The following is a 17,200-nucleotide window of genomic DNA, read 5'->3' on the forward strand; positions in this document are numbered from 1 at the left end:
ATTCCATGTTTTATTCTTTTTAATATTAAATAAGGCTTGTTGATAATTATTATTCAATGATGCATGTTTATTCACCTTAATATTAACTGTAGGGATATTTAGAAAACATTAAGCAGTAAGACATACATTTCAATATGAAATATTTCCCTCTTATTTTCTGCATAAAATGAAAACAATGGACCATTACTGTCTGATTTCCTTACTGATATGTATTTAAATTAAAAAATACATATATTACACTACAATAGACTAGAGTATTTGCTAAACTCTGCAGCAAAATACAGTGTGTTTCTAAATTCGGGGAGTCCAGACTCAACATTGCACACTCAAAAGACGTGTGTTATTTATGATACTGGGAGGAAAAGTCAAGATTTGCAGCTTTGGCTGATAAAATACTGTAATACTCAGATACTGTGTTTCAAATGGACGTGCTAACATTTCTTCACTTATGCAAAATAAAAATTTTTTCAAGCCACCCATTTCCTCCTCCTTTGCCCTTCCATTTCAAGTTAATACCTCAGTTCTGCTCACTGTTTAATTGAATAATTGCAGTCCCTCTCCCCTTGTATGGTAGCCTGGCTACTGCCCTTCTTTCAAAAAGTTTAAAACTGTTTTTTTTTTCTTTAAAATGATTTGAGCTTTCTAGGAGCATCAAGCATGTATGTGCATGCATGATTATTTCAATATTCTTTGAGAGTTCTTTGAGACTCTAGAGATAATAATATTAATGGCTAACAATTATTGAGTGTTCACTCTGTATTAGGCCCTGTGCTAAAATCTTTATTTACCTATCAAATTTAATCTGCCTAACAGCCTTATGGAGTCAATTCTATTGGTGGCCACTTTTTTTTTTTTTTCCTCAGGAGGAAGTGAATTTTAAGGAGGGTTAGCAATTAGGATTCCAGTCCAGATCCCAAGCTCTTAACCACCGTGAAGGTGGCCTGATCAAGGGAAGTGGGGAGGGCGGCCTTTGTGGCGGCCCGAAAGCTCTGAAGGATGAGGATTTCCCACAGGCAGTTCTGACGTTCAACATTCAAGTCACCATCTGCATAAGCCATCCCCCAAATATGCATTCATCATCTGGCCATAGACTATGCAATTATACAGACGTTTGTGACAGGGACACACTGATACACATTTGGTTAAGTATAGCAACTTCACATGATGACAGTTACAGGCTGCCCACTAGCAAGAAAATACTTCTGCACTGTTAAATCCACGATGACGGTTTAACAGGAAGGTCGAGCAACCTCTTCAGTGAGTTCCACTTAAAGGAAACGGCTGGGGTTTGGATGGTTTATTAGGTGAAAATGCTAGCCAGCTGTCTTCAGAAATCCAGGACGGGCAAAATGATACAGTTAATGAAGGCAGACTTTTTAAGAGGTGCCCATATGAATTCTGAAGGGTAGTGGTTAGCAGAACAAAACACAAGCTCGCAAGTTGTGCTGTAATTAGTTCCACACCTGGAGTCCCTACTGTGCGTCAGGAGCCCTGCAGGAACTGGCAAGAGCAGAGTATAAAATCACCCAAGTCCTTGCTTGTGTGGAGCATCCAAGCTTCCACTTACAAGGGAAACTCATGCGAAGGGAATCACCACTGGGCCACTTGGGACAAATCTCTCTCATATCATAATTTATCAAGCTGTCATTGTTTCTTCATGTGTTGCGTTTGACTAGGGCAAGAGAAGGGTCCGAGGCTCTGTACTCTCAGGGCCCAGCCTGCCCTCTTTCACTCTAATAGGTACGGTCTGACCCCAGGATACTGGGGTTATACTGTGGGGGATCCGTAGCCACGCCCACGGGGTCCACTGAAGATGCGGAAGGGGCAAGTCCAGGGTGAGCTTGAGGAAGGGGGTCTAGGAATACTACCACTGACCATCAGAGGGACATGGCTGGATATGGAGGGACTGACAGCTGGAAATATATTTTAAATAAATTCAGGAGTTGATTTTCTTTCCCTGAAATACAAAGACTTGGTAAACAGAACCCTTGGCCTGGAGGGGAGCTTCAGAATTTGATACGATGCTGAGAAAGACAACGAAGGAAATCTAAAGAAAAATGCCCACTGCGGACTCCACAGGAAGCAGGCAAGGGGCTAGATCACTTCCACACACATATTTCAGCTTGTCTGGAAAAAAAAAGGAAAATAAATTATCCGATCCTGAGGAGCGTGTGAGTAATTTCCAGCACAGATGTGCCCCCTACTGCTGACGGACCTGGAACGGCCGTCTTGTCTCAACTGCCAAATCCTGGGCTGTGGTCACCGGGAGACGGAGCAGTCAGTCAGTCCTCCGCAGCTGGTGGCTGGGTCTTTGCTTTTACCGAGCGGACGAGCCCAACAATTTCCAGCTCTGGACGACATGTGAATTCAGAGTGGATCGTGCTGTAATGTTGATCCGCTCAGCTAGGCTCAGGGGTCACTTCCCCACCACTGGCAAAGATACTGCTCTGAAGTGTTTTGCGGGGGTACCTCGCTGCTAGACATCTGGGGATATTGTGATTACAAGAAATAAGTGGGAGTTATTTCTGGAAAAGATCTTGAGAATTTGGAAGCTCAATTTATGGCACCTTCTTCAGAGATGGAAAAAGAAAACGGGTTTGAGGCAAAAGTAAGTAAGTCCCTGCAGTTAGGGGAATTTGACTAAAACCGGTTTGCAATTTAACTCCCTTCATCAGGAATGCTGACTAGTTAGGATTGTCAGAAAATGCCATTTAAACACTCTGGCCTGCGTTTCATCCAAATGAAATGAATTTTGCCTGCTGGTTACTGAAGCTGCTTTTTCCTCTCCATCGGCAGGGCACGTCCTTCTCTGGGCCAGCTCTCTGGGGTTTCCAGAACACAGTCCTCCCACTTCGAGGGCCTTCTCCATCCCAGCACTCACAGAACATGTGTCGAGTGAAGTGTGTGTGTGTGTGTGTGTGTGTCAGTGGGGGTATCTCTAAAGGCTGGGTGGTAAGGTGACCTAACTCCATGTGCCAGAATGTTCACCTTTTGTTTCTCATTATTTTATATATAAATATATATATATAAATATATATATATATTTATATATAAAATACACACACACACACACACATACATATATATTTGTTGTTGTTGTTTACTTTTTAGAAATGCTATCATGTCATAGACTTAGAAATGGAAGGACCCTCACAGGACAGAACACATTTGACAGTTGGGCAGCTTTGGTCCAGACAAGGGGACTGGGAAAGTCACACAGCAAATCACTGTCCCCCTCGCTCTAGGCTGCTTCTGTCACCTGTCCCAGGGGAGAGCTGCTTCTGGACGCAGGTCAGCCCACACTTCCTTTAGCTCGTGTATTTGTGAGACATGCTTACCAATCCATGACTGGTCCCTTCCATCCCACAGATCTGTGCTGGGCTAAATCTTCCTAATGCGTAGGGTGACCATGTATCCCAGGTGTTGGGCAAAGCCCTATTTTATACCTGATGTCCCCACTTGATAATTATCAGAACACCCACCCTCTCAAATGAGCCCCAGCGCAGAAGGTCAACCCACGGTGCTGTCCCAATGCCAGTCTCCACTCACAATCTTTAAACTCCTTCCCATCCTGTGCTAACTCTCTCATTTCCAACCCATTTTAAAACAGTAATTTATTTTTTAAGTGATTTACTCTATTTTTTTTAGGCTATGCCAGAGATTTTATTTTGGTTTTTGTATTTACATTTGTCAAAGCTCATTTAAGCAGATACACAGGAAGGTACTTTAGAGATGAATCATCCATTAAGTGGGAGTGTTTGGGAAGTTAATTCTTCTGCTTTGACTGAAGAAATAACAAGCAGCAAAGTGAAAGACTTTCACAGAGAACAAAAACAACGAGCTTATGGAGCCTATAAACAGGCAAGCTGGAGGGTGATTGGGACAAGTGAAATAGGCTTATTTTTAAGCTTTAAATATTTTTGTTACATCATCCAATCTGCAGTGAAGTCATTTTGCCTTTCCTGGGTCTAGTTACTGTGCCTATAGGTATGGGCTTGGGTCAGATGATCCCGACCAACTTCATCACTCGTCAAGTTTGATACTGTGATTATGAGGGTTTTTTTTTTTTTTAATGCAGGTCAACTCAAGAAACAAACAAGAGGGCTGCAGGACAAAAATCAGTCTTCACTTTTCTCTCCCTAGTTCCTCATAGCCCGAAAAGGAAGGTGGGTCTTCCATCTCGTTTAATACCCAACTCATTTTCCAATTTAAAATTAATAAAAGCTAAGATATCTACTTTTAATCACTCACAGAAGAATGATTAAGTAAATCCCATGAAATACTTACGTTATCATAAAGAACTCAGCTTTCTTTTTAAAATCCTATGATTAAATAAACTTTTTTTTTTCTCCTTGAATGGATTATTTTCTCCTGGAATTGATTGTGATTGATACTCAGTAACCTTAAGTGTCAAATAGGGCCTTTGGGACCCTGCACTGACTATTTATAAAACTCCTCAACGGCTATGATGATATAGTTTCCTCAAAGACCTTCATAATTAGATCTTACATGAGCCCAGACTGAAAATGTGGTCCTTAGAAAGATCTTAAGCTAAATTTATTAAAATTCTTGAAATTCATAAAAATTGACAATGTATATCTTAATACAATATTCTCCTATATTTAATAAGATATTTTATTATAACTCCAGAGTATGGATTATTTATAGTTATTAAATTCAAAAAGATTTCTATTTGGGAAGAGTGAAATTTCAGGACCTAAAAGAGGTATGGTCCCTCCTCACTGGCTCACAGACGTTGAGTCACACTATGGAATTTAGAACAGGATGCTTCTCTATTAGAGTGTCTATACGTTGTTGTGAGTTGTGTTGTGACCTCACCCCCACATTCATATACTGAATTCCTAACCCCTAATACCTCAGGCTGTGACTGTACCTGGAGACAGGGTCTTTTGTGAAAGCACAGTAGGAGGTGGCCGTCTTTAAGCCAAGGAGCGAGGCCTCAGAAAAAACCAACCCTGCTGACATCTTGGTCTTGGACTTAAGCCTCCAGAATTGTGAGAAAATATGTTTTTGTTGGTTAAGTCACCCAGCCTGTGGTACTGTGTTTTGGCAGCCCAACAAACTAATACAATAGTTAACTTTTAAAATCTTATTGTAAATGTGGAAAAGTTGAATAAGAATGCTGTAATACAAAATGTTGAAAAATACACTCCAGTGTTAACAGAGAACACTGAAGTATAAAATCAACAGTGTGAATATTTGGGTTAGAAGAAACAGTCACAAATAACTATGAGTGATGTCTGTTTCAGAACGAAGCACTGTCACCATTCTGTTGAAGTGGCTGACGGTTTCTTCTTTGAGTGACACAAAGGATGTGTATGGAATGTTCTAGTGGGCTGCTATGGAATGTCCAAGTCCTGTTTCTCCAACATGGTGGTTCCCTTTTGGGTGACCCCCTGCACAACTACTGGAGTGACTGACTTCTCCCTCATATGGTACCCTTGCCCTGGTCCAGAGACACGTCTGTGGATGCAGGAAGTGAAGTGAGATGCAGGAGCAGGTGAAACAGATGATATTAAAATTCATCTGCCTTATTAATTTTTAAGGAAAATATGAAAGCTTTTGGAGAGAGGTAAAGATCATCTAGTGAATTTTCCCATTTAGGGTTGCATGAAATGTGACATCCTGAAACACTGATGGAGTTGCAGAGAGAGAAAGAGAGAAGGAGACAGAGGGGCAAGAGGAAGGGAAAGTGAGCAAAAGAGAGAACTTTGAGAAGCAAAGAATATTTAATTGAGCATAATATGCAATGTCAACCCCCAAATTCAATATGAAATTTATGGCAAGATAATCTACGCTTGGATTCACGCAAATTAACTGAGTTTCATTCAACTACTCATTTGCTACAGATTTTCTCGTCTTCTTCTCCTCCTCCTCCTTCTTCTTTAAATGCATGGGCAAGATAGTGTTGTTTTCAAGAAGAGGACAAAGTGATTACGGGAAATACCAAGATCTATTTTATCTGAATCAAACCCATTGCTACATAGATAAGTATCCATGAGATTAGGAGGTCAAGGTTATACTTGTGGTATATTTAGGGATAAAATGTTGGTTAAATATTTTTAAGTGGCTGATTTCCAAAGTCTGAGCATAAAACCGCTAGAAGTCAGCCAGTCCACGGATATTCATCAAGTGTCTGCTAGTTACATACAGGTCAAGGCTTTGAGGTTACAGTAAGAATTAGACAAAGTTTGTGTCTTCAAGGGTATCACTTTCTCCCAAGGAGTGACAGACATGAAATCCACCACCTGATTAAACAACATGATTTCAGACACAGGTAAATACTAAGATAAAAACAAAGTAATTCGCTGAAGGATGACTTGGCAGAGGTGAGGGTAGTGCTGGTTTATCAGGGAGTGCTGAGGAGGACACTTGGAGGAGATGTTTAAGCTGAAACCCAAAGGAGAGAGCCCAGTAAAAGTCTGGAGGAAAACTATTCAAGAAAAAGGAAGAACCAGTGCAGATGCCCTGGGCTGGGACCAGGCTTAGCATGGTCAAGGGAGACAGAGAGATGAACGGCTGGATGACAGGGAACAGGGCTAACAGTCAGACATAAGGGTACAGATGTGGACTTACAGGTGGGCGAGACCATACAGACCCCCCCTGCCATGCTGACGAGCGTGGATTTCACCTTGACTGGATCAGTTTTAAGAAGGGACCTCATATGATCTGTCTATGCTTCCAAAACTTCACTCTGGCTGCTGGATGGAAAATGGACCATTTGGGGTCAGAGCAGAGGAGATGAGATCTAAAGAAGGGGTGAGATGATGGCCTCTTGAGTGGTCCTCATAGAGGAGGTGGTGAGAAGTACTCAGATTCAACACAGATTTTGGAGGCAGAGCCAAGTGGACTTGTCCATGAATGGAATGGGAGGTGTGAGGGGAAGGTGGGAATTGGGGGAACTGAGTCATGTGTGTGGCCTCTGTCATCTTTGCCCTCTTTTTCTCTACTGAGGTGAAGAATATCCCATCAGACTAAGCCTTATTAACTTGAAGTCCCCAACATCTCTGCATTTCATGGATAGAATGAAGATACATATAACCCTCTCAAAAAGTTCATCAAAAGCTTCAAATGCATCAAATGTATTCATAACATATTAGTAACCAGCTGGCAAGCTAAACTCACAAATATGGAATGGAGTTATTATGTCCACCATTTTAACTTAAAATCTTCTGCACCCCTCCCTTCAGTGAATATTTCTAATGCCAGGAAAGAATGTTTCAAAACCCTGGCTTACTTTCTTCACTGTATACCCAAGCGGAGGATCCTGCATCCATTGATAAACAAAAACCTACAGTGAAGGAAATTCTTTACACTGTTCTAGAAATAGTCTTGTCTTTTCTTATTGGAATGAAAGCAACATTTTTGTACCAGTGATATTCTTTTTTATACACCATTTTGAATTAGCTTTCCATTAAAAGTTGTCCATACATGTGGCTTGCTTTGTAACTGTATAATAGTCCTATGGCCTTAACCTTTAAGTTACTATTCTGTATTCTGATAAGTGGCAATGCCTCAAGTTCCTTGTGATGGTTATTAGCTCTATATATCAGCTTGGCTAGGCGAAGGTACTTGAGAATTTAATCAAACACGAATCTAGGTATTGCTGTGAAGGTATTTTGTAGACGTGGTTAAACTGACTTTCAGCAGTGGAGATCACCCTAGATAAGGTAGGTGCGGCTCATCTAAACAGTTGAAGTTCTGAAGAGCAAAACCTGAGGTTTCCCCAAAAGAAGAAATTTTGCCTTTAAACTGCAACATCACCTCCTGCCTGAGTTTGCAGGCTGCTGAACTGCTTTATGAATTTTGGACTTGCTGACCCCCGAAACCATTTGCACCAATTCCTTAAAATAAATCCCTTTACACACACATACACACACACACACACCTCTATTGGCTACGTGTGTATATAAGCAGATGCCAACTGTTTGTAGTTTTCTGGAGAGCTCTGACTGACACAGTGCTGAAAATAGTTGCTTTTATGTGCACCTTCTGATAAGACCCATTTGACCCAAGTGTACTATCAGGTTTGGATGCAGGAGCTGCTGAAGACACTGGCCTTAAGACGTTTATGAAATCTTGTTATAACAGCTGGCACACAGCCTCATCAAACCCAGTGGTCCAGGGACACCCGGCTGTGTTTAGATACGGCCTCACCAGTCTACCTTCAGCACCTCTCTCCTCACTGGCAGTGTACTTCGCCTTATTGAGTTGTTATTTTCTCATCTACAAAATAAAGATAAAATCCCTGCCTCTTCAGTTTGTTGTGAAGATCAAAGAGAATGATTTACACCATGAATCTGGCTTGTAGGAGTTCTATCAATATTAGTTACTAGTCCTTCTCTACTCTTTTTTTTTTTTTTAGTATTGGTTTGTTTCTTTCATGAATTCTCTAAGCCTGCCTGTCATTCACTTAATAGAAAATTCTTATTTTCTGTGATGAGCTCAGGTTACTGCTCACCTCTGCCTCTTTTGGACTGTGTCTCCCTTCATCAGGAAACTGAGAAGCAAGACAAGCCTTAGCATGTGATGCCTATTGCAGAAAAGTGCGGATTCCTGTCACCGACCTGCCACCTGCTTTCACATCACTCATTCTGCAGCAAAAAACGCCCATCTTCTTCTTCCTCCTCCCCCAGCTTTACTGAGATATAATTGACATAGAACCCTGTGAAAGTTGAAGACGTACAGCAGGAAGATTTGATACACCTGTGTATGGCAAAGTGGTTACCACCACAGCATTAGCTGGCATCTGTATCGCATCACACGTTACCTTTTCTTTCTTGTGATGAGAACATTTAAGATCTGCTCTCTTAGCAACCTTCAAGAATACAATAGGCAACATATAGTATGAGAGTCATTATGCTGTGTATCAGATCCCAGAACCTATTCAATACCTGCAAGTTTGTTCTCTGTGACCAGTGTCTCCCCATCTTCCCAGCGCCTGGTAACCACCATTCTAATTTCTGTTTCTATGAGCTTGGCCTTTCAAAATTTCACATGTAAGTGATACCATACAATCTTTGTTTTTCTCTGTCTGCCTTATTTCACTGAGCATAATGGCCTCAAGGTCCATCCACTTTGTTGCAAATGGTAGGATTTCTTTTATTTAAGACAGAATAATATTCCATTGTATTTATCTAACACATCTTCTTCACCTATTTATCCGCTGACAGACAACTTAGGTGGTTTCCATATCTTGGCTGTTGTGAAAAATGCCACATAAATAATAAATAATGTACATAATGGTGCAGGGATCTCTTTGAGATCCTGTTTTCATTTCCTTTGGATATATACCCAGAAGTGGTAGCTCTCTTTTAATTTCTTGAAGAACTTCCACACTTAATGGTCGCACCAATTTACATTCCCACCAATAGTGTGAAAGGGTTCCCCTTTCTCCACATCCTCATCAACACATCTCTTACCATTTTGATGATAGTCTTTCTAACAGATGTGAGGTGATATTTCATTATGGTTTTGATTTGCTTTTCCCTGATGAGTAGTAATATTGGGTACCTTTTCATGTACCTGTTGGCCATTTGTATGTCTTCTTTGGAAAAAAGTCTATTCAGTTTCTCTGCCCATTTCTTAATCAGATTTTTTTTCTTTTGCTACTGAGTTGTATGAGTTCTTTACACATTTTGAATATTAACATCATCAGGTAAATGACTTGCAAATATTTCCTTCCATGCCATAGGTCGCCTTTTCATTTTGTTGATGGCCCCCTTTGCTGTGCAGAAGCTTTTTAATTTGATGGAGTCCTACTTGTTGAGTCTCACTTTTTTTCTGCTTTTAATATTCTGTTTGACAGCACCTCCTTCACAACAAACATATTCTCAGTTTTATCATGTGTTCATCCTGCATTTCCTTTTTTTTAAAGTTTAATATATTTTTATTGACGTACAGTCAGTTTACAATATTGTATCAATTTCTGGTGTACAGCACAATACTTTGGTCGCACAGGAACATAATACCTCTCGCATTTTCAATTAATTTATAAAAATGGATAAGGTCCTATCATTAAAATGTGTTTCTTCCTTACTGTGGGCAACAACCCTTCTCAAAATCATTGTTTCCTAACAAACTCAAAAAGAACTTTGTTCAAAGACTGTGGTACAGTGGTTAGAAATTCAACAAAACAAAACAAAGAAACAGTCAAAGAACTTAATGACACTCAATGATTTCCATTGCTGGAAGTGACATTTGGGAAGAGATACTCTGCTTTGGTTAGAGTTGGTCAACTTCTTCATGACCCTACCAATGAAACTCCCAGAGGGTGTGTTTTGCAGGGAGAATGGAATTGGCATTCTAAGGACTTGACGCTCATCCGTGTGGTGTTGTATGATGATGCACTGAACCTCTGAGACACAGTCAGCACTGTGGCCTTTTTTCCTCCCAAGAGGGTATGGGGCGACTCCTAAAAGACCTTTTACTTCAGTTTTAATGGGAATGAGCCTGGCACATATCTTCTTTGATCCATCTTAGGCGAGGAGAGTTGCTCCTTCTCCTGTCTGCCCACAGAACTCTATAGTTAGCTGTCCCCTGTACTCTACTGTGAACTTCACCCATGACAGCACATCGACAATTGTGTACTTAGATAACCGTCTCCTCAATTACAATGGGGTAGAGCACCCTGCAGAGTGAAGGTCTTGTTCACTCTTGTGTTCAGGTGCCTGGCCGATGCTGAGCACGTGTCAACCACTCACTGCTTATCTTATGAATGAGTCCCAACTACAGTTGATTGTCAGTAAGCAGAAAAAAATTCTGGCAAAGGGACTACCTCAAGGCACCATGTTGTACCACAATGGCTGGTATATTATTACACTGAATTTTCAATATAGGTCAGATTCTTCATTTGCAGACAGGAAATTTCATTCTCCCCCAAGGTCTGAGACAGGAGAGAAGGGGGCAGGAAACAACCATTAAAAGAATGACATAACAACTGAGGATAGGACATAAACTGTTTAGAACCAACTCAGCCCAAGATGTCAGAAGATTAGATTTCCATTAGACCCTGAGCCTCATTATAGGCTCACTGTAATTCATTGGCATGCTAATTGACACACACACAGGTACCATGACAGTTCCCAGGCTGACCATAAAAGGCCAAAAAGTAGACAGGGTCCAATTCCTGGAAATCCCTGCCCCTTCCCCAAAACAGTTGGATAATCCCCCACCGTTAGCATATGACATTACACAGCCTACAAAAACTAATAGCCTCATACCCTGCAGCCATCTCTCTTACTTTCTGAGATGGTTCACACTCTGTCTATGGAGTGTGTATCTCCCTAAATAAATCTACTTTCCCTTTGCTGTGGCTAACTCTTGAATTCTTTCCTGTGCTAGACAAGAACTTACACTCCAGTAATAAGTTGACCAGGCAAAGTTAGAGGTAAAAATTTACTGAGGGCTCTGACATAAACATGTCAACCTCATTCTCTCAGAAGAGTGAACGTCTGCTAGATCTTCAAAATTCTCCTGTGGGAGAGGCTGCTGATGAAGCATTTGTTCAAGTTGCTACTGTCTTCTGTTTTTGTTTTGATTTAAACAAGTATTTTAACTTATTTGAATAACAAATTCACATATGCCATAAAAGTGAAAAAAATCCAAGACACACAATAAAAAGTCTTCTTCCAATTCCATCTCGTCTGTTCAGCAAACTGCTCCTAAGGTCACCACTGTTACTAGTTTCAGTGAACCCTAGAGACTTTTTAAAAAAACACATGCAAATACAAACATAAAGTTTTATCCCTCCTTTTCCACAAAGTGATGTTGAATTACAAAAAACAGTTAAGTTATCAGTGCTGAAGGAAATTCAAAACAATGTGAGGAAACTGTCAGATTCAGGAATGGAAGAAATGAAGTTAACCCAAAGAAAAAGGGGAACCAGCAGAAAAGACACACATAAAAAAGTGCTGAAGTGGATATTATTTGCTTCTCCATCAGTCCTGAGTAAAGGAGAGAAAGGCTCCACTCAGCAGAGTGTGAGGGGTCTTGGCAAGCCTGCGGTGTCTGTGTGCTTCAGGGCAGACTTGTTTGGTCATCAGCCTTTTCAAATAAAAAGCTGGAGGTCTGCTAGGAACATAAAGGACAATAGCAGACTGAACAGTCTGCTGCAGCTTGTGGTCAGAAGAATTACATGAAATGCTCTTTATGCAATGGCCGTCTTGTTTTACTCCTCCATCTTAGAGTTCCCGTTTTTCTTTGCTACCTCTTTTCTGTCATCTGGGCTGTATTAATACAGAAATGGGGAGGAACCACAGCAATTATCTGGAAAATTAAGTGGAAAAAATCCAAATTACTTTCCCTCAAAAGGTCTGGGCAAATCTATAAGCCAATATTTCTTATGACTGAGATGACTTCAAGTTTCAGAACATCTAATTTCTCTCAGGAGCTTGAAGTTACATTTTAAAAAACACAGACATCATCAATTTCTTGCCTAAGTTGTTTAAGCTATTATTATGATCAGTCTTAATTTGTTTTTAATAAAATCTAGTATTTTCCATCTATCTGAAATGTAGTAGTTCAATTAGTATTGATTTTAGATTAAGGCTGACATGCTGCAACCATTGGACAAGATACATCCCCGTTTTTACTACCACGACCACTCTCTGGTGTCGAGCAGAACAACCACATATGGCTACCTCCTGCCAGACATTTGGCCAGGAGTTCAGCTGGGGGTCTAAGATTCAATCTGCCACTCAGCGAGCTATGCCCTATGGAAGAGGGCTGCACCTGCCTGGAGGAAGGGGAGCCTATCTCTCGCTGGCCACAGAAAGCGGTGTCTTCTTGTCATTCTTACAAAGGCATTGCATGTTCTAGCTCAGCCCTGAAGCCAAGCACTTCCAAACCACTGGCAGCATCAGGTATTATCAACACGATTATGTCTACATGGGAGACCATAAATCAGGTTCACTTGGGATTATCCTGGATTATATGTGTTGACTTGGCTTCATTATTACTAAAGCCACGTTCACTCTGAAGAGTGTCTGGGACTAGGTGACCATTTCTATTGGTCACCCTAGTCTTGTATGTTCTGTTCCACCTTTGTTTTCATAGCAAGGAGATTAATTTGCAGGGCATAACTGAATCCTTTTCAAAGCTACACTCATGTGTAGCCAAGATGATCTCTTAGCCCTGTTGTAGTTCTTTTTGCAGTCCACTTTGTAGTGCAGAATGACTACAAATAATTGAATTGTTTAAAACCAGCCAAAACTGTGCACTGTGTCATGCTAACTGTGATAGCTGCGCTCTTTCTTTAACTACCCTGTAGATGCATGAAAAGGAAAAGTCAGTGAGAGTAAAACAAGCACATCTGCTGTGCCTCTCTGTCTCCCATTGGCTAGTTCTAGGACTACTCAGTTGTGCACATTCTCAAATCCATTCTGTGCCACATTGTCTGTGCCTCATTTTGGCACTGACTTGGCCAACCTGATAGCACCTCAGGCATTCAGTGGTGTTCCATAACGCTCACTGTCCTGAAACAGTGAGTCCCAGTGAATCCTGCATTGCGCCAATGGGAGAAAAAGTACTTACCACTGAGGTGCTAAAAGGTCTGGATGCTTCCCTCATTTGCAAACCTTATAAGAAATGGTTGTCCTAGCAGGGTATAAAACCCAACTGCTTTGATGCTTTTTTTTTTTCTCATGCAATTACCTGTGTCTATATTTAGGACTCTTTATTTTGATTTGGAAGTTTGGCTCAGGAACTGGTACAGATTCTAAATAGACAAGCTAGCAGAGCAGTGGTTGGCAAACTTTTTTTGTAAAGAAATGGATAATAAATATTTTAGGTTTTGAATGCCAAACAATCTTTAACTATTCAACTCTGTGATGTATTGCAAAAGCAACTGTAGACTACATGTAAACAAATAAGTGTGGCTGTGTTTCAATAAAACTTTATTTATTAAAGGAGCAGGTAGGATATATTTGGCCTGTGGGCTATAGTTTGCTGACCCTTACAATTAGAGGACTCACTTGCCATATGATCTTCCCACTGGCTATTTATTGGAAAATGTACTCTTATCATTATGATTCATAGCAAAGCCCTTGTCCTCTCTTATCTAAGAAGACATTATTGGTTTCTCTGGCAGAAAAACCATTCAAAGATTTTCAGAGTTGATTTTGAGAATCCTATTACATTTCAAGATTTATTCATGATTTGACAATTCATTCTTCCAGTAATCTACTGGGTGGAGAATTAATAGCACTAAAATACTACAGTGGATACAATGGATCAATACAACGGCTTGACTTCAAATGGGATACTGCTTTTGTAAGAGGATATGTCCATTGGACAAGTTATCCAGGAAAAATACCTTGCAAGGTCATAAACTGGAAAAACAGACTATAGACTATCACAAAAATATCTGAAAATGAGAAATTTGATTATCTGTGGCTTGCTATTATTCCAGTTTTATAATGTGGCTCCCGTTTTTCTTCCCCTGTAATTTGAAGAGTGAGGCTTTGAAATCAATGAGATGCTTGCATCTACTTGGATCACTGAATAGGATCAAAAACATTAAGATGTGTGCTCACTGCCTTCTAACCTAAAAGAAAAATATTATTTTCTCTCATACTCACCACAATAGCATTATCCATATTTATCTCTTAAAAAAACCACGAAGCAAAACTGTGAGCTGATTTTAACAATCAAATACCATTTGTTTGCAGATAATTTCTGTGACTGAGTCCTTAAAGTAAGCATGTTTTGCTCAAATTAGCAACACTTTAAGGGCATAGATTTTAAAGTTTTCACCATAGAAAAGGTACTGGGATGATAATTGTAATATCTGGCCCTTAGGCATATCTTCATTAGAATTCTGTACAGATTGAGGCTTGCACACTTCATCAGACCTTGATCATTACGTTAGGCTTACAAAATGGGTACACATTGAAAATCCTTGTGTGAAAAACTTAATCATCTTTTCACTATATCCCTCTGAACTGCAAATAGTGACATATTTAGAAAAATGCTAGTCCAATTATGATATAAGAAGAAAGCCTTTCTAGTTCAGTGAATGCTATTACCTCTTTATTCCACCTGATCCCCACCCACCCCCATAACTTCTCAGAGGTTTTTTTTTTTTAATCCACTCTTATCAGAGTCATGGATTCTCCAGTCCTTGAGCTGCTTGTGATGGATCCCTGGGGTAAGAGAAGACTGTAGAAAAACAAAACACACAGACACAAACCAGACTGGGCAGTGGGGTAACCAACAATGAGGAACCACAGAATCACACATAAGGCTTCCTGTGCCAAAGCTATTATCCACCAGCCTCTGACTTAAATGTCTTTTAAGAATTGCTCAGAAATGAACCCACAAACTTGGTCAACTAATCTTCCACAAAGGAGGCAAGAATATACAATGGAATAAAGACAGTCTCTTCAGCAAATGGTGCTGGGAAAACTGGACAGCAACATGTGAAACAATGAAGCTAGAACACTCCCTTACACCATATACAAAAATCAACTCAAAATGGATCAAAGAGTTAAACATAAGACAAGATACAATAAACCTCCTAGAGGAAAATATAGGCAAAACATTATCTGACATACATCTCAAAAATTTTCTCCTAGAAGAAATAGAAGCAAGAATGAACAAATGGGACCTAATGAAACTTACAAGCTTCTGCAGAGCAAAGGAAACCATAAGTAAAACAAAAGACAACCTACGGAATGGGAGAAAATTTTTGCAAATGAAACCAACAAAGGCTTTATCTCCAGAATATATAAGCAGCTCATACGACTCAATAAGAAGAAAATAACCCAATCCAAAAATGGGCAGAAGACCTAAACAAGCAATTCTCCAAGGAAGACATACAAATGATCAAAAAGCACATGAAAAAAATGCTCAATATCACGAATTATCAGAGAAATGCAAATCAAAACTACAATGAGGTATCACCTCACACCAGTCAGAATGGCCATCATTCAAAAGTCCACAAATGACAAATGCTGGAGAGGCTGTGGAGAAAAGGGAACACTCCTACACTGCTGGTGGGAATGCAGTTTGGTACAGCCACTGTGGAAAACAGTATGGAGATTCCTCAAAAGACTAGGAATAAATTTACCATACGACCCAGGAATCCTGCTCCTGGGCATATACCTAGAAGGAACCCTACTTCAGGATGACACCTGCACCCCAATGTTCACAGCAGCATTATTTACAATAGCTAAGACACGGAAACAGCCTAAATGTCCATCAACAGGTGACTGGATAAAGAAGATGTGGTATATTTATACAATGGAATACTACTCAGCCATAAAAACTGACAACATAACACCATTTGCAGCGACATGGATGCTCCTGGAGAATGTCATTCAAAGTGAAGTAAGCCAGAAAGAGAAAGAAAAATACCATATGAGATCGCTCATATGTGGAATCTAAAAAAAAAAATAAAAACAAACAAACAAAGCATAAATACAGAACAGAAATAGACTCACAGACAGAGAATACAGACTTGTGGTTGCCAAGGTGGTGGTGGGTGGGAAGAGAGAGACTAGGATTTCAAAATTGTAGAATAGCTAAACAAGATTATACTGTATAGCACAGGGAAATATATACAAGATCTTATGGTAGCTCACAGAGAAAGGAATGTGACAATGAATACATATATGTTCATGCATAATTGAAAAATTGTGCTCTACACTGGAATTTGACACAAAATTGTAAAATGATTATAAATCAATAAAAATAAGTTAAAAATAAAATAAAATAAAATTTCTTATAAAAAAGAATTGCTAAGGCATCACAGGAAGACATGAAGCTAGAAAAAAAAGCTAAAAAAAAAAAAAGCTGGAAGGGATAGGATATAGCTCAAGTGGTAGAGCACATGCTTAGCACACACAAGGTCCTGGGTTCAAGCCCCAGCCCCTCCTCTAAAAATAAATAAGTAAATCTAACTACCCCCCCACTCTAAAAAAATTTTAAAAAAAACTATGTAAAAAAAAAGCTGAACAATATTTCCTACAGGAAATGCTCCCTCCTTGCTCTCTCTGGCCTGTATTGAAGCCAAATTTCTATCTATAGAGGAAAGACCTTTGTTTCTTTCCCCCTCCCTCTCCTCTTACAATATTAGGAGGTTGAAAACAATAGCCTTTTTTGTTGCAAAGTAGGAATAAAGAAGCCTAAAATCAGCACACAATTGTGTGATCACTGGTTAGCCTTGTCTCCCAAAACT

The 17,200-nt window shown here is 39.9% G+C and overlaps 1 protein-coding gene and 2 long non-coding RNA genes across 5 annotated transcripts in view; 1 reads left to right on the forward strand and 2 right to left on the reverse strand.

The window, feature by feature from the left end:
- FBXL7 (F-box and leucine rich repeat protein 7) overlaps window positions 1-17,200 on the reverse strand; it is a 414,211-nt gene that overhangs the window by 100,564 nt on the left and 296,447 nt on the right. The gene's annotated exons all lie outside the window — the stretch shown is intronic.
- On the forward strand, window positions 1,825-4,357 carry LOC140689991 (uncharacterized). The gene is made up of 2 exons (XR_012065149.1): window positions 1,825-2,608; window positions 4,079-4,357. It is a non-coding gene; the product is annotated as an uncharacterized lncRNA (long non-coding RNA).
- LOC140695719 (uncharacterized) overlaps window positions 11,929-17,200 on the reverse strand; it is a 38,367-nt gene continuing 33,095 nt past the window's right edge. Inside the window, exon 2 of the long non-coding RNA XR_012071555.1 lies at window positions 11,929-12,288. This is a non-coding gene — a long non-coding RNA (uncharacterized lncRNA). The remainder of the gene's footprint in view (window positions 12,289-17,200) is intronic.

Source organism: Vicugna pacos, chromosome 3 (genome assembly GCF_048564905.1).
Source record: "Vicugna pacos chromosome 3, VicPac4, whole genome shotgun sequence".
Classification (NCBI taxonomy): Eukaryota; Metazoa; Chordata; class Mammalia; order Artiodactyla; family Camelidae; genus Vicugna; species Vicugna pacos.